The sequence below is a fragment of the Calonectris borealis genome, chromosome 6 (genome assembly GCF_964195595.1).
Source record: "Calonectris borealis chromosome 6, bCalBor7.hap1.2, whole genome shotgun sequence".
Classification (NCBI taxonomy): domain Eukaryota; kingdom Metazoa; phylum Chordata; class Aves; order Procellariiformes; family Procellariidae; genus Calonectris; species Calonectris borealis.
The window spans coordinates 538,753-552,255 of record NC_134317.1 but is presented as its reverse complement, the minus strand read 5'-3'; the positions used below and the strand labels follow the sequence as shown (position 1 = coordinate 552,255).

At 37.5% G+C, this 13,503-nt stretch overlaps 1 protein-coding gene across 1 annotated transcript in view; it reads right to left on the bottom strand.

Moving 5' to 3' along the window:
* The window catches only part of CCDC148 (coiled-coil domain containing 148), a 68,791-nt gene extending 67,907 nt beyond the window's left edge, over positions 1 to 884 (bottom strand). The window contains exon 1 of the mRNA XM_075152609.1: positions 755 to 884. The gene's annotated coding sequence lies outside the window, so the exon portion shown is untranslated. The remainder of the gene's footprint in view (positions 1 to 754) is intronic.
* Between the last annotated feature and the right edge of the window lie 12,619 nt (positions 885 to 13,503).

Genomic DNA, 13,503 nt, shown 5'->3' with positions numbered 1-13,503 from the left:
TTCCATGACCAAACCAAGTAGAAAATAGAACACTCATTGATAAAGTGTGACATTTCTCAGTGCTTCTTCATGCATATTCTTCAGTGTTATTTAACAATGCTATGAAACTGTCCCTTGCACTAAACCAAAAATATCAAAGTCTAAATGTCATCTGTCTTCACCCAAGAGTGACCATTCATTAACAACAAAGGGACCTTTTCAAATTTGTTCTGAAAGTAATTGACAATATCAATTGGTCAGAAGCTACACTGAACGTCATCATCTGATCACAAAGACTGAAATGGAAGATACACAAGAGTAAGAAAACATGACAATACATGAGGGAGTTCATTCCCCTTTTGAAAGATTAATGTGTATTTTACAATCTAATAGTCACCTGTAAATAAATTTACAGTTCTATCCAAAGTCTACACACTCCTCAAAAGTCAAGGGAAAAAGAAAGGAAGAAAAAGGTTAGCACGTTCATACTGTTGATTCCATTTTTCTTCACTTAAAGCAATTATTTGGTTTCAACTTGTAACCATATAACACTGCCAAATTCATCCAGACAAATGAGGTAATTCTCCATATCAGAAGCAACTTTGGCCTGTTTGTCATGGTAATGTTTTTATCTATACATCGATTTATCTGCATAGAATTCTCAAACTGCATATATACTTCGGTGGGAATAGATTTTTTTAAAAAAATCAAATTATTTATACATGTAAATACTTGAAGTAGGGATTAACATAACACAGTAAAGTAGGGGATTTACCTTACTTATTTCTTCAAGATGCACAAAGACAGTTTAAATATTGCTTCTTTTCCCCCTAAAGACAAAATATATTTTTCTGCTCCTTCTTAGGAAGGTCAACTATGCACGGGCTTGTCTTTCTCTATTTCTTGGAGGAATCACTGGAAATAAAACTGGAACAAGAAATGCTCAATCACCAACACACAAATCTTCAAGCTACAGGCTGGTCAATTTAAAAAGGCATTTAAAGAAAATTCTTTTTATTCAGGTTGTTTACAAATCTGTAAATTAGTTGTAGTTTAGTATCCCTACTGTCATAATTCCCTTAGATTTCCAGCCTCCAAAATCTTCTTCCTGGGAGGAGGGGCAAGTAGACACATCATAAAATTCTGTAATTAAAAAAGGGGCCAGAGAGGGAATCTTAAAACAGAGAGCGAAACCCTGAAAACTGGCATAATTTCCCATGGAATTCTATAATATTCAGCACTTTCTGGAAATTCCAGCATAATTATGTGAGACAATCTTCCACTGAATTTATAGTCATTAAGGTCGAACAGGACAACTTAAAACACTAATAATAAAAGCTCAAAAAGTAGGAAAAAACCTGTAAGAAAACTCAAAATATTTGTTTAGGAGTACTTTTCAATTATTTCTTCTTAAGGCTTTCAATGTGAATCACAAAGAAACAAAACCAGGCATTTTTTTTTCTTTGCTGAATTTTACCCTTCCCTTGAAGAACAAATCAACCACATACCTGAATTTAGAGAAAAGGGAAAGCATCGCAATGAAAGCATCGTATTGAAATTCTTTATTTTAAAGCTTTTTTGATTGACCAGTCTAAAACAGACTTTCATACATCTCTTTCTTAGAAAGATCATAGGTCATCACAATTCCTAGCCTCATTCAGGAAGACGTGAATATTCAACTGTGGCTTGAATCTATAACCCTACTGATTCTCTTACTAACATAAAAATGAAGAATAACTGCACCAAGTCTCTTCTTATACCATCAAATACAACCTATATTTACATAGGGCCAAGAAAACAAGGGGGAAGAACCAAAACAAGGATTCTGAATGAGTATGACCATTTTCCAGTGGAGCCACTCGAGCTCTACATATCGTCAGCATGATTTTGAAACAACAGCAAGTTCTCTTGAGGGTTTTTGTGTATTATGGTTAATATTTACACAGAACGTTGATTTTCCTTAGCAGAGATATCAGCAAGGCTACCACATTCCGAGATTCTGCAAACAAAAATAAATATATCTGTATTAGACTTGAAGCAGATTGTCTGCACACACTTTGTGGAACCATTTCGACTTTTCAGATTTGTAACAGCCTGGTGACAGCAGCAGCTTCCACCAAGTTGCCAGAATTCCTAAAATTAAAAGCAGGAAAACGTACCTACAAAGGAAAACACAACATGGGATAGTCCTAACTACAGAGTGAGACATCGAAGTCCCTTGCAAAGTCAAAATGAGAGATTTGCAACAATGAAAACTGGCTTTGCTTTGCCTTGCAATTCTTGGCACCCAATTTCCCCATGCTTAAGTTAGAGAGGGATTCCGTGGTATATTTGAGTACAGTGGTACAAAATAAACAATTTACCTCAAAAGATTCTCTGACTCTGCTCTTTTCACAACGTTAGTCCTTAGAAAGGGAATTTAAGCCTCCATCATCAGTTCTACAGTCTGTATTCATTCATGTCAGTATTACAGTAGAGATACTTTCTTTTGATATGGACAAACTGCTGTCAGGCAGTATTCTTAGAGCATAGGGTTTGCATCAGTAGTCTGAGGAAATCCCTGCCGATCTGAGTCTCCCCAGGCCAAGTGGAAGAACTGTGATTCAGCAATTTCAAAGAGCACAAAATCTACTTCCATTTTTCATTCTTAAAAGCATAACTCATGGAAAATCATATGTAGCAGAATCTTTTTCTACTTCCTCTTGCATTTCTATTCTAGTTCATGGAAAGTAATGTAAATATTTCAGGGGGTATTTTAGTTTTTAACAAAAGCCACTGGATTTTGCATCTCAATACATCTGACAGTGCCTTCAAGCACCTTCATTCTTTTGCTCTTGAAGAGACCATTGGAATTTTTGCATTTTATAACTTTATAAGAGTAATTTCCACTATGTCAATGCTCTCATTAAATTCTGAGATCTGTCAGCATTTCTCCTAGTTGTGGAGTCTGTATTAAAAGGGGAAAGGAAATCAGTTTAGGGTGAGGCTTAGTATATTTACATCATAATGACACTTTTACAAAGATCAAATTATTTGTAGATTTAAAGATGACAAATTTAATTTATAGTGGTGGGTTAATTCTGGTGGTGCTTGCTCAACCTCTACCCTGCAAGCTCCCTATCAGCTTCAACTGAAATTTTGCACTGAATGACCACTACAGCTTACAACCCAGACTTTACATTTCATGACGAAAATTATAATTTTTAAAGGTTTGCAGTTGCTTGAACAGAGCTAATGAGTTACAGCTAATGATTTTTTTGCATATACCTATGTGATTTTGAAGCTAAAATAATTAAAGAGTAGAAATATCAATTTCAGGAAGAGTTCACTGCCTTCAAAATCTTTTCACCTTCACAGATTACAACAGAATAACTTTAATTCACATACTTCTTTTCTAAAGGAAGATTATTCAATAAGTAGTACACTCATTAGAACAAGAGTAACTTTACTTTTCATGCTCCGGTACTCATAGTATATTTTCATTGGGAATAGGTTTGTTTCTGTGGGCTTTTTAAGCAAGTAGTTTATTAACATCCATAAAATGCAGCTTGAACCAAACATACTATCCAGGAACTTGGTCAATCCATTTAGTATTTGTGACCAGAAAGATTAAGAAAGGATTCAAGAAGGTTGACATCTTAGCATTTAAACTTTTTAAATACTCTTTAGAATACAGTCACAAGGAAATTTGGGTAGTATTCACAAAAGAGAAAAGGACCTTCCCTTCCTTTAAACATTGTATCCTAGTGGTTAGGAATAAAGAGGCGCAAAGGAGGAAAACTTTGCTTTCCAATGACCTTTCTGAAGGGTCTCCTAAGCATTGGAACCACAAGGATTCCCACCTATTGGATGGTTATCCGTCCATATTAAGCGATAATTTGCTTTGGAGGTTTTTGAATAGTGCCTGCACCTCACATCCAAACATCCTAAACCAAAATGAGATATCATGTAATTTGAATGTTTAATCCAAAACCTTTATCCAATAACTCAAAATTTAAAAAAAAAAGAAGGAAAAAAAAACCCCCCAAAAATCCATCTGGGTTCCCTTTCTTGGCTCTGCCCCAGTGTGGTCAGACTGTAAAACAGAAAAACTCCAGAAGCCCCTGGGACAACAGCATTGGGAGGTACTGACTTTGTCCATAGGGCCCCACAAGGCTCTGATCCAAAGCAGCTAGGGCACGCCACGCTTTCTTTGCTGATCCTAAGTGGTACTTACAAAGCTGCTAATGCTTTGTGTCATGTACCATTGCACCCTTCCAGGAAAACACCTGGATGATTGTCTGCCCTAACACTGTTGGCATATGTGGAGCTAGCCAGGCCAGGATGACTGCACTCCCACATCACTGGTGGATGTAAGCTCAAGTCCAAGCTAACAGGCAGCTAATGCCTTCCTCCTATTCACTCTGCAATCTGCAGGGTGCTCCAAAGCCCATGAGTGAGTGCAAGTTTGTCTCCAAATACCTTGGATGCAATGAAGTTTAAGCTCAGATTTGATCTTAAGAACAAGCAAGGACAGGCTGAAACAGAGCGGTTCAAGTACCTGAGAGCACTGACTAGACATGGAGCTACCTCCTGCCACTGTGTGAGCGCAAGGACTGGTCAGGAGTTGTAAGTAACAGCAAAACAGATTAACTTCTCACAAATGGAGAATTGCTTCCCTCTCCACCCATACTATGGTAATCAGGATGGCATTTTTCCTAAAGATACTATCACCATGGAGTCCAAGCCTGGAGACCTAAGCAGCAGGGGAAGGGGCAAAGGAGCATTTTAGATGGAGAACTAAGAAACAGACAACTCAGCAGATTTGGAAGAAAGCTCTAAAAGAAGAAGAAAAAAAGCTGCATTAGGGAGCTCTGCCAATTCGTATTACGTGCTGTACAATTGCATAGGAGGATGCAAACTATCTTTTGTAAGTATCAGCAAACCGTATCCAAGTTTGACAGAATGAGCAGTGTTTTGCAGAGACAAACCCATATTTTTCATCCCCAGTGTGATTTCCAGGCTGGCTTCTGGTTATTCTCCTGCCTTCCCCATCAGCTCACAGTAGGTGTTCTGGCTCTGTTGAGCATGGTCAAAGCACAACAGCACGGGATTTAAAAATAAATTAAAAGAAAAACAGGTCAGGAACTTCAGCTGGAAATAAAGAGTAGGGGTATACCACCTGACAGTTTCATTACTGCATCAAACCTTTAGTAGGGTTAAGATTTTATTAGGTTAAATAAAACAAATCACCCTGAAGAGACATTTCAAAATTGTGAGTAATGTAAAGGCCGGACAAAACACCTGTCTTTAGAAAAATAACTGCACAAGAAGCTAACAATCTAGTCTCTCACAAGCTTAAAAGAAATTCTATTCCTCTGCTATAGACAGTCAGCCTTCCTCCTGCCTGCTTTTTTGGGTTTCTGGCCATGCTAGCACTACTTCTATGGATAAACTTGGGAAGAGAGTACTACATGGTGACTCTCGTCTAACCTTATATGAAGGCAAAAATAACTTATTGATGAAAAATGGGGAGTACTTGAAAGCTTCAAGAAGAATAAATCCATTGCACCCACTTCCCTGCCCAGCTGCCATGTTAGCATCATTCTCCTGTATTACACATTTTGGGAACTATCATCCTAAGCTGAGTCTATCTGGCCAGCTTTAAATGACAAGCTTCTTCCAACACAAGAAACACTGTCCTTTTTGAAAAAAAACCTATGTATACTAGTGAGATTAGAAGCAGCATAGCTACACCTCCGGTTTTATTTATTTATCCCTTTGGCAAATTGTTAACATCTCTTCTTTCTACCGACATGTTTCTGATATAATGTCAGCATTTTAACAAAACTTCACATATTCACCTTAGCTTCCATTCCTTTGAAAAAAAAGCAGGACAGTACATCTGCGGGAACAGAACTGATGCAAAAAACAACTTACTGGCCATTTTCTGTAATTTTAGAGCTACTGTGTTTGATTAAATAAGTGCTTATTCCCTTCCAGCCTACCCATTTCTCTCTTCTGCAATGATGTCATACATTTGTATTTGATCTCAGCCTTTTAACAGACATTACTTTCTGTTATCACAAATTCAACATTATGACTTCACTAAAACACTGAAAATGAATGTTAAGATGGTTTTGGAAAGGGCAAGATCTGTATTAACCTGTATTTTATCTTCAGGAACTAGAAAAAGTACCAATCAAAATGATAAAAGCACTGCAAGTTAAATTTATTTCTGCTTTAATGCTGATATATCTAAAAACTTCTTCAATACTATAGAAGTTCATCTAAACCTGAATTCAGACACCCTGCTTCAAGGCTTTGTGCAAACTTCAATACAGCCTCTAGGTTGGAAGTTTTGATGCATTTTAGAAAGAAAAAGTACAAAAGATGAAACAGACACCAAACAGAAGCCTTTAGTACATGGAAAACTGTTCCCCAAGAATGCTAAATCAGCTATGCCTACAACCAGCCATGATTAAACCTTTTAGTAACAGTAAAAAGCACAAGGTTTACCAATCCTCTGTTTCTCCTCCTCTTGATAATTTTGTTTCACTACAATTCAGAACTATTTTAGGTAATAACAAATATGACCGCTTAAAAGATTATGCCTCCAGTTCAACTAAACACTTCAGTGCCGCCTTAGTGTAAACATTTGCTTGTGCCTGAGGTATGACTTAAGTATATTCTTAAATACGGGAATTCCAAATATTAAGGCAAGATTCTACTCCCTTTCATTTTTTTAAATAGAAATTAAACTCCACAAGTGTTAGTCAGCATTTCTGGAGCAAGCAAAGCCTGCAGTCTGCCAATCACACCCTGTCACATGTTGCTACTGGTGATGATTCATGCCCAGGTAAGGTCCCAATTCCACAAGCATGAGGACTCCCAATGAGTTTAACCATTAACTTTAAAGAAGCCTAGATTTCACTGCCTCAATTCAACAAGTCATTTGCATACATAAATCTTTGCAGATTCAGGTTATGAGTGTCATTTTTTCCTCTCAGCTTAACTGCTGCTAATCAACAGAAGGGCAAAATTACTGGGCGGGGAGGCACGGTGTTTAATGATCTGGACATGCTATTTAAACCAAAACTTTTTGTGCATGTTTTCAATCAGTCAAATTATTAAATATAAAATCAATAATATGAAGCCATATCAACTCTACACAAAATATAATTTAACAGTATAATCAATGACAGTTTAGTAGCTACTCGTATTTTGCGCGAATGAAGGTTGCTTAATTTCACAACAGCAGATGTTGCAATCCTGCCAGAGGTTCAAGTAAATTACTAGTGGGCATACACAATTAAAAACCAGAAACGAACCACTGACTTCATTGAAAACTTTGAATACAACATCAATGGGAACTTCGGCTATGGATTAGGACAGATGTTTCCTAAACCATCCAAACTCGGGAAAAAAAAAATCCAAACACAGAAGTCCCTTATTTTCAGTGCTCTCTTGAATATCTGGAGATTTCTTAAATATTTTGTGGAAGGTTTTTTTTCTAGATTTTAAAGTTTAAAGGAAATGTTAATTGCTCAGCTACTGCATGTTTCCATTCAAAGAAGAGAAATATCAATATGCAGTTGTTGGAACCCTCTGATCCTAATTATTGTTAGGGAAAAGAGGCAGAGAATCGCTCCCATTGTACGGCATGGAGTAAAGCAACAAACAACTAACTAGCTTTATCCTTTAATCAGATCCATTCTCTTCTTCTAGATGAACTATCTGAAAATAGAACCCATCCAGAATGTCTTAATCTTGCAGCAGTCAATCCTTTCCCCAGGAAGAAAATACAATATAATATTTTTATCATTCAGTGTCAAAACAGTTGCTAGAGAAGTCCCATAGTTTGATTATCATTTAAATTTGCATTCCCTAAAGAAAGAATTATGGATCTGCTTGAAATAAAGTCAAGTATCAGAAATTGTACGTTCCCAAAAGAGACATACTCCTTTTCTCTATGATAATCTCATTACTTCCTCATTAAGTAAAACTTAATCCAAAGTAGGAAGATCAATTCGAGTAACACTTAAAAGAATCAGCTTCATGGAATACTGTCACACTGCAAAGAGTGTGGGGGGGAAATAGCGGATCTGCTTTTTGAGTATCTGTACATTACGAGAGAACTACTATTCCCCCTCTATTCTTTGAATATTCTAAGCAGCAAATACAAGATAAAATAAACTTAAAAACCACTTCATGTAGAAAAAAAAAATTGCAACAAGCAAATAAAAGAAAGGAAGTAAATTTTTTAAAAGTTGACAAGTTGACATAAAAAGGGTAGGAAATGAAGTCACCCATGTCCACCCTGCAACCTTGAATCAAGTGAGTCAGCTGGCATTTTGGTATGTTGTTTTGTTTTGAACAAAACACGCAGAATCCATTTTCACTGACCAAATGCACCCACTTCAAAGTTAGCCAGCTGCAGACAGCACACCTGGCAATTTCAAAGTTCAACTGAAAGAGAAGATGAAATGAGAAAATGCTCTGATGCTTTCAGTAGTTAATTATCATAGAATGGTTTGGGTTGGAAGGGACCTTTAAAGATCATCTAGTTCCAACCCCCCTGCCGTGAGCAGACATCTTCCACTGGATCAGGTTGCTCAAAGCTCCATCCAACCTAACCTTGAACACTTCCAGGGATGGGGCAACCACAACTCCTCTGGGGAATTCCTGGCACGTGGCTGGGCAATCCTGAACAAAATCCTGCTTTGCCGAGCTAAAGGCAAAAATCCCAAGGCATCATTTACAGACTTTTGGATTTAAACTCAAGAAATTTGCCGAGTTTTATCATATACTTTTTTATTAATGTTCCATCTAGCTTCCTATTTATCAATATGCTTCAACATATTCATTTAAAGATTATCGGAAGATGTGAGTCAGAGTTGTCCATTATAGCACCCTACAATTTTCTCCATTACTTAAGAAATAACAAATGTATAGTTAAATCGATCTTTAACGGTCTGACTCGTAAAGCATATCTATTTATTTGCCAGTCTGTGTGGAGAGCAGGATACTTGTAACAGTGCAGTGAGCAACTTACAATTCTGCTGCTCTGGCACCTATCAGACAAAATGCTTAAATCCACATTACTCATTTAGCAGAACAGAAGTAAAGATGCTGTAATAGAACACTGCCATGGAATCAACGTTCCCTGCATTACAACAAAGTATCTGGGCTTTGTCTTGACTCTTTTTTTTTTTTTCTTTTTTTGCCTTTTTTCTATTAATGGAAAACAAAGCTAAAGCAGTAGCTTGACACTTTATAAAGAGATTGATATTAGTGGAACAAAATATTGCAATTTCATTATCTCTTAAGGCCCACCAGTTTTAGAAACAAGCATTTCAGCCACCCATATAAAACCAATATAGTCTTTTTTCTTTTTTAAACCAAAAAAAGATCTGATTCACATGAACAAGGAGACTAGACCTAACAGTGCAGAAAAGTAGCGAGAGATGTAATTTTCTTGTTTAGGATTTCTTTGCTTAATAGCACCAATAAAATGATGCTCCTGGTCCAAAATCTGACCTACCTTCTAACTGCCAAAACCAACCAAATAAATTCTTCTTGCTTGTATATAACCAGAACATTTAACTTCATGGTAATAAATAAATAAATAAAACTATCACCGTGGTAACTTAAGAAAAATGCATTCTTTCTCTAACAAGTGGCACCCAGAGCTGTGCAAGGCACGGCACTTCAAATTGAACCTGTCTGGAAATTAAAAGCCTCAATATTTTCCCATTTAAAATATATTTCAGAACAAAGTGATATTATCCGTACAGATCATTCCAAATTGTGTAAGAAAAAATATCTGCCTATTTCCATATAAAAGTTTTGGTGCCATTCTTCTTCCCATACACTTACGACTTTCTCCTGAGGACTCTGTTCTGCAAGATAATGGCCATTCTAGTCTGGATCCAACACAGCACATCGCTGCATGTGTAAGCTTAAACACACTGAAGTATTTTGTAAAGTCTGGGTCAGTATTAAATATTCTTGATACTATACAAGTATACAAGAGGAAGTAAATTATTGTATTTCTAAGAGAACTAGCATACATTAAAAAAAAAAAAAAATCACCAAAACTGTGTAAGTAACCAGATAGGAAAGCTTCATAGGACTAATACCATCAGCTAACATATAACTTTCTGATGATAACCTAAAAGCTGTAAAGTTTTACAAAAGAAGCATCTTTTCATTACAGTTTTCATAGAAGAAAAGGAGGGCTTAATCAGAGAAGAAAATGTGTTGCTAGAAGTGTAAGAACAGCAAGGAGGAAAGGACTGGGGTGAGAGTAGAAAATACTTCAGAACAGATATTCAGGAGGCTAAAAGGAACTGAATGCCAAGAGAAACTAAGGAAGTTACAGAGCTCACAGCCTGGGAACAGAGCAGTCAGCAAGGTAAACCAATGCAAGCAGAAGGGCTGGCTCTCAGGTGGCTCATTTTGGAAGGTGATACTGAAGTGCTCTCAATTAATGATGGCCTCCTGCCACCAGATGACCACCCTAATATGGGAAGGACTGACCATATGTTTCTGCAAAGAGACATCTTTGCAGGGGAGATATAAATATCTCTTTACCCTTCAATGCACAGTGCTTGATTGCTTGTAATCTTGCTGAACCAAACAGGCACCGGTCTCCTCATACGGAGGATCCTAGTTGCAACAGGCGTCAATGAAGTTCTAACACCATAGGCAATCTGGTCTTACACAAAATAAGCATAGGCCTCCTTTTTTCTGATAACGAGTTATGCCTATGCAGTAGGCAAGGATTCAATTGCAATGACTTCTTATCAAGAAGGTAGGATATGCACTGTACCACAGAAATTTCAAAGATGGATTCCATGTATAATAATGCAGGGCCAATAAAATAAGGATGTAATTTTACAGGCAGGGATAGTTAAGGAGATAGACCTTAAAGGAGCTGTGGCAGAACAGTGTGTCCTGTAAGAGGCATCACATCTACTAAACCATCAGATATTAAAATAATCAATACTAAGTAGTAGCAGAAGTTCAGTGGAAGAAGCTCAAAGTATGCAGAAGTCATCAAGTCACTCTAAAAAAAAAAATGATCTACTGAAGACTGGGCTTAAAAATTCTGCACAAACTATCTGGATTACTGTTGTTAAATCACAGCCCCATTGCTCTTCAGATAAACCAACTGATGTGATTTTGTTTCCAGCACTGCAAAATGAATAGAAATACACTGTTTTCAGAGTCATGATAGTTTTATTTTCTTTAACTAGCTAAAGCCCAAATTTTCTCAAAGCAGGAAGGGAAACAGAAGTCCAATTCTTTGTTTTATAGAATGAAACAGGTGATTTTGCGTTGTCCTCACTTTTTGCACATGCTCCTGTCTTTGCTCTTGCCTTCTAGTATTTTAAATTAAAGCATTTCCACCTACTCCATCTTCATGCTAGCTTTGTTACTGATGTTTTTTTTCTTTAAAAAAACAAACCTGTATGAAAAGGTTCACTGACCCACTGCTGGAGGCCTCCTCCCCGCAGCTCTGCTGACAGACCAATTTGTGTAAGCATTTCTTAATGAACTTCAGGCAGAAGTCAGCTGGCTTAGTTTATACTGTATGGGGGCACAGTTTTTATTTATCAGTGCTTCAACAACATATTACTCTGAGGAAGTCCAATTTCTCCTTACGCCGAGATACTTTTTCCTATTATACCCTATCAGAAGCTATGGCTTTCTCAGGTGCCATGATTTGCACATTTATGGTTATACTTAAAAGCAATTCTGCATCAGTCCTCTCAGAGTTCAACAGATTGCTTCACAAACTGAGCTTAAGATGAAGACTCACAAAGAGGGCTAAAAGCTATCGGGGGGAAAGAGGAACTTGAGGAAGCAGGACCTTGTGAGTTAGTGCTGACACCAAAGACACTGTATCACCGTACCTTAAGCTAGCCTAGCTGATTTTTGTCTGACAGTGGCATAGCTGGAGTCAGAGAAGAACATTTGTCTGCAGCCTATGAGATAGCAAGCAAGAGGGATAGATAATTCATATGATTTAGAAGCCACTGCAGGTTATTTTGTCAGGAGCATCAGTATCATTTTGTACAGCTTTTGCCAGTTCTGCTAGGTCAAATTTGCAGAGTTACATGCAGGGAAACATTTGGCATACCTTCACTTTAAATTAATGCATAATGTTGTTTGATATCCTACTAGAAAAAACAAAGCATGCTTGTCTGAAGCCTCTCATTTGCAACCCTTGGAAATTTGTACAGTCCATAAATAAGAATCAATCTTTTTGCATATACATTTTCTCTGTTGCCTCTTTATTCATAAGGATCTCTAGATTTCAGTTTGAAATTCTGTATCCCTCATCTAATAAGAAAGACTACAATTTGGTAAATTTCTCAACATTTTTTCCAGGCCTCAAATACGGTAATATTTTGTTCAGCTTGAGAATTGTAGCAGTCAGTAGGAACTGCAAAGGACTTTACCAGGCCTTCACCTGAACTTGAGCAGATATAAGTACCTGCATTCTCCAGAGCTGTTTTTTTTCGGTGGTGGTGAGGTTTGTTTTGTGCTTTGTGTTTTTTTTAAACGTTGCTAGTTTCTACAAAAATTACTTACAAGCTTAGGACCTGAAAACCCACAGAACAGAATGACTGCTAATCACCTTTTCTTTATTGGACATTGGCTTTTCCTCACATTCTCTCACCAAATTATCCATTTGGCTGCTGCCAGGCTGCCCAGTTTTGTCAGATGCAGTAATATCCAAGAGCAACCCTGACTTACAGGCACATATGTGTGATGAAGCCTGGTTTCACAATTAGCTGGCTTCAGCAGCAAAGCCTACTTAAGGCCTTCCCCTCACTGGGCACTTCTTCCTACCCTCCCACTGCAGTATGCTACCCCCAAACAAAATACCAACAAAACCACTCATGGTGCCACAGTATAAGCTGAATCAATATATTGGTACAGGATTCTTTTGTTTTGCCAAGAAAAGGTTATTTTTCTTAAACCTGAATGGACTCGGCAACTGAGCTTATATTGTGGTCCAGCAAGCTGTTGTTCCTCAAACCCCCATTTTGCTGAAACAGGTACCCAGGGCAAAACATTTCACATTGCTGCCAAAAGAGGAGGTTCCCCATTCCCTCTGTACACAGCTACTTGCAAATATCTTACTGCAGGCATTAGAGGCAGGAACAGTGAGCTAGATCAGGAAATTGATCCAACTAAAAAAATAAGAGCGTATGTTGTGGGGAAGTTTCTGGGGAAACTGGATCAATTTTCTAATTTAGCTCACTGCACAGGTGCATGATCAGGTTTGCTGGCACAAGGAAAGCTCGAGAGGTATCATGATAGGGTAGCATTGTCCCTTTCCACTGCAGCTGGGCTTGAGCCAGATTAAAATGGCTGTGTAATCAGAAGCTTGGTGATCATGCTGAGCACTTTGCAGGATCTAGAATCAAATATTCATACCTGATGCTTCAAAGCCATGGAAGAAAAAAAATTATGAAAATGCAAACAACTTGGCAGTATCCAAATAGTTTTCCTCAATATTTTGTTTTC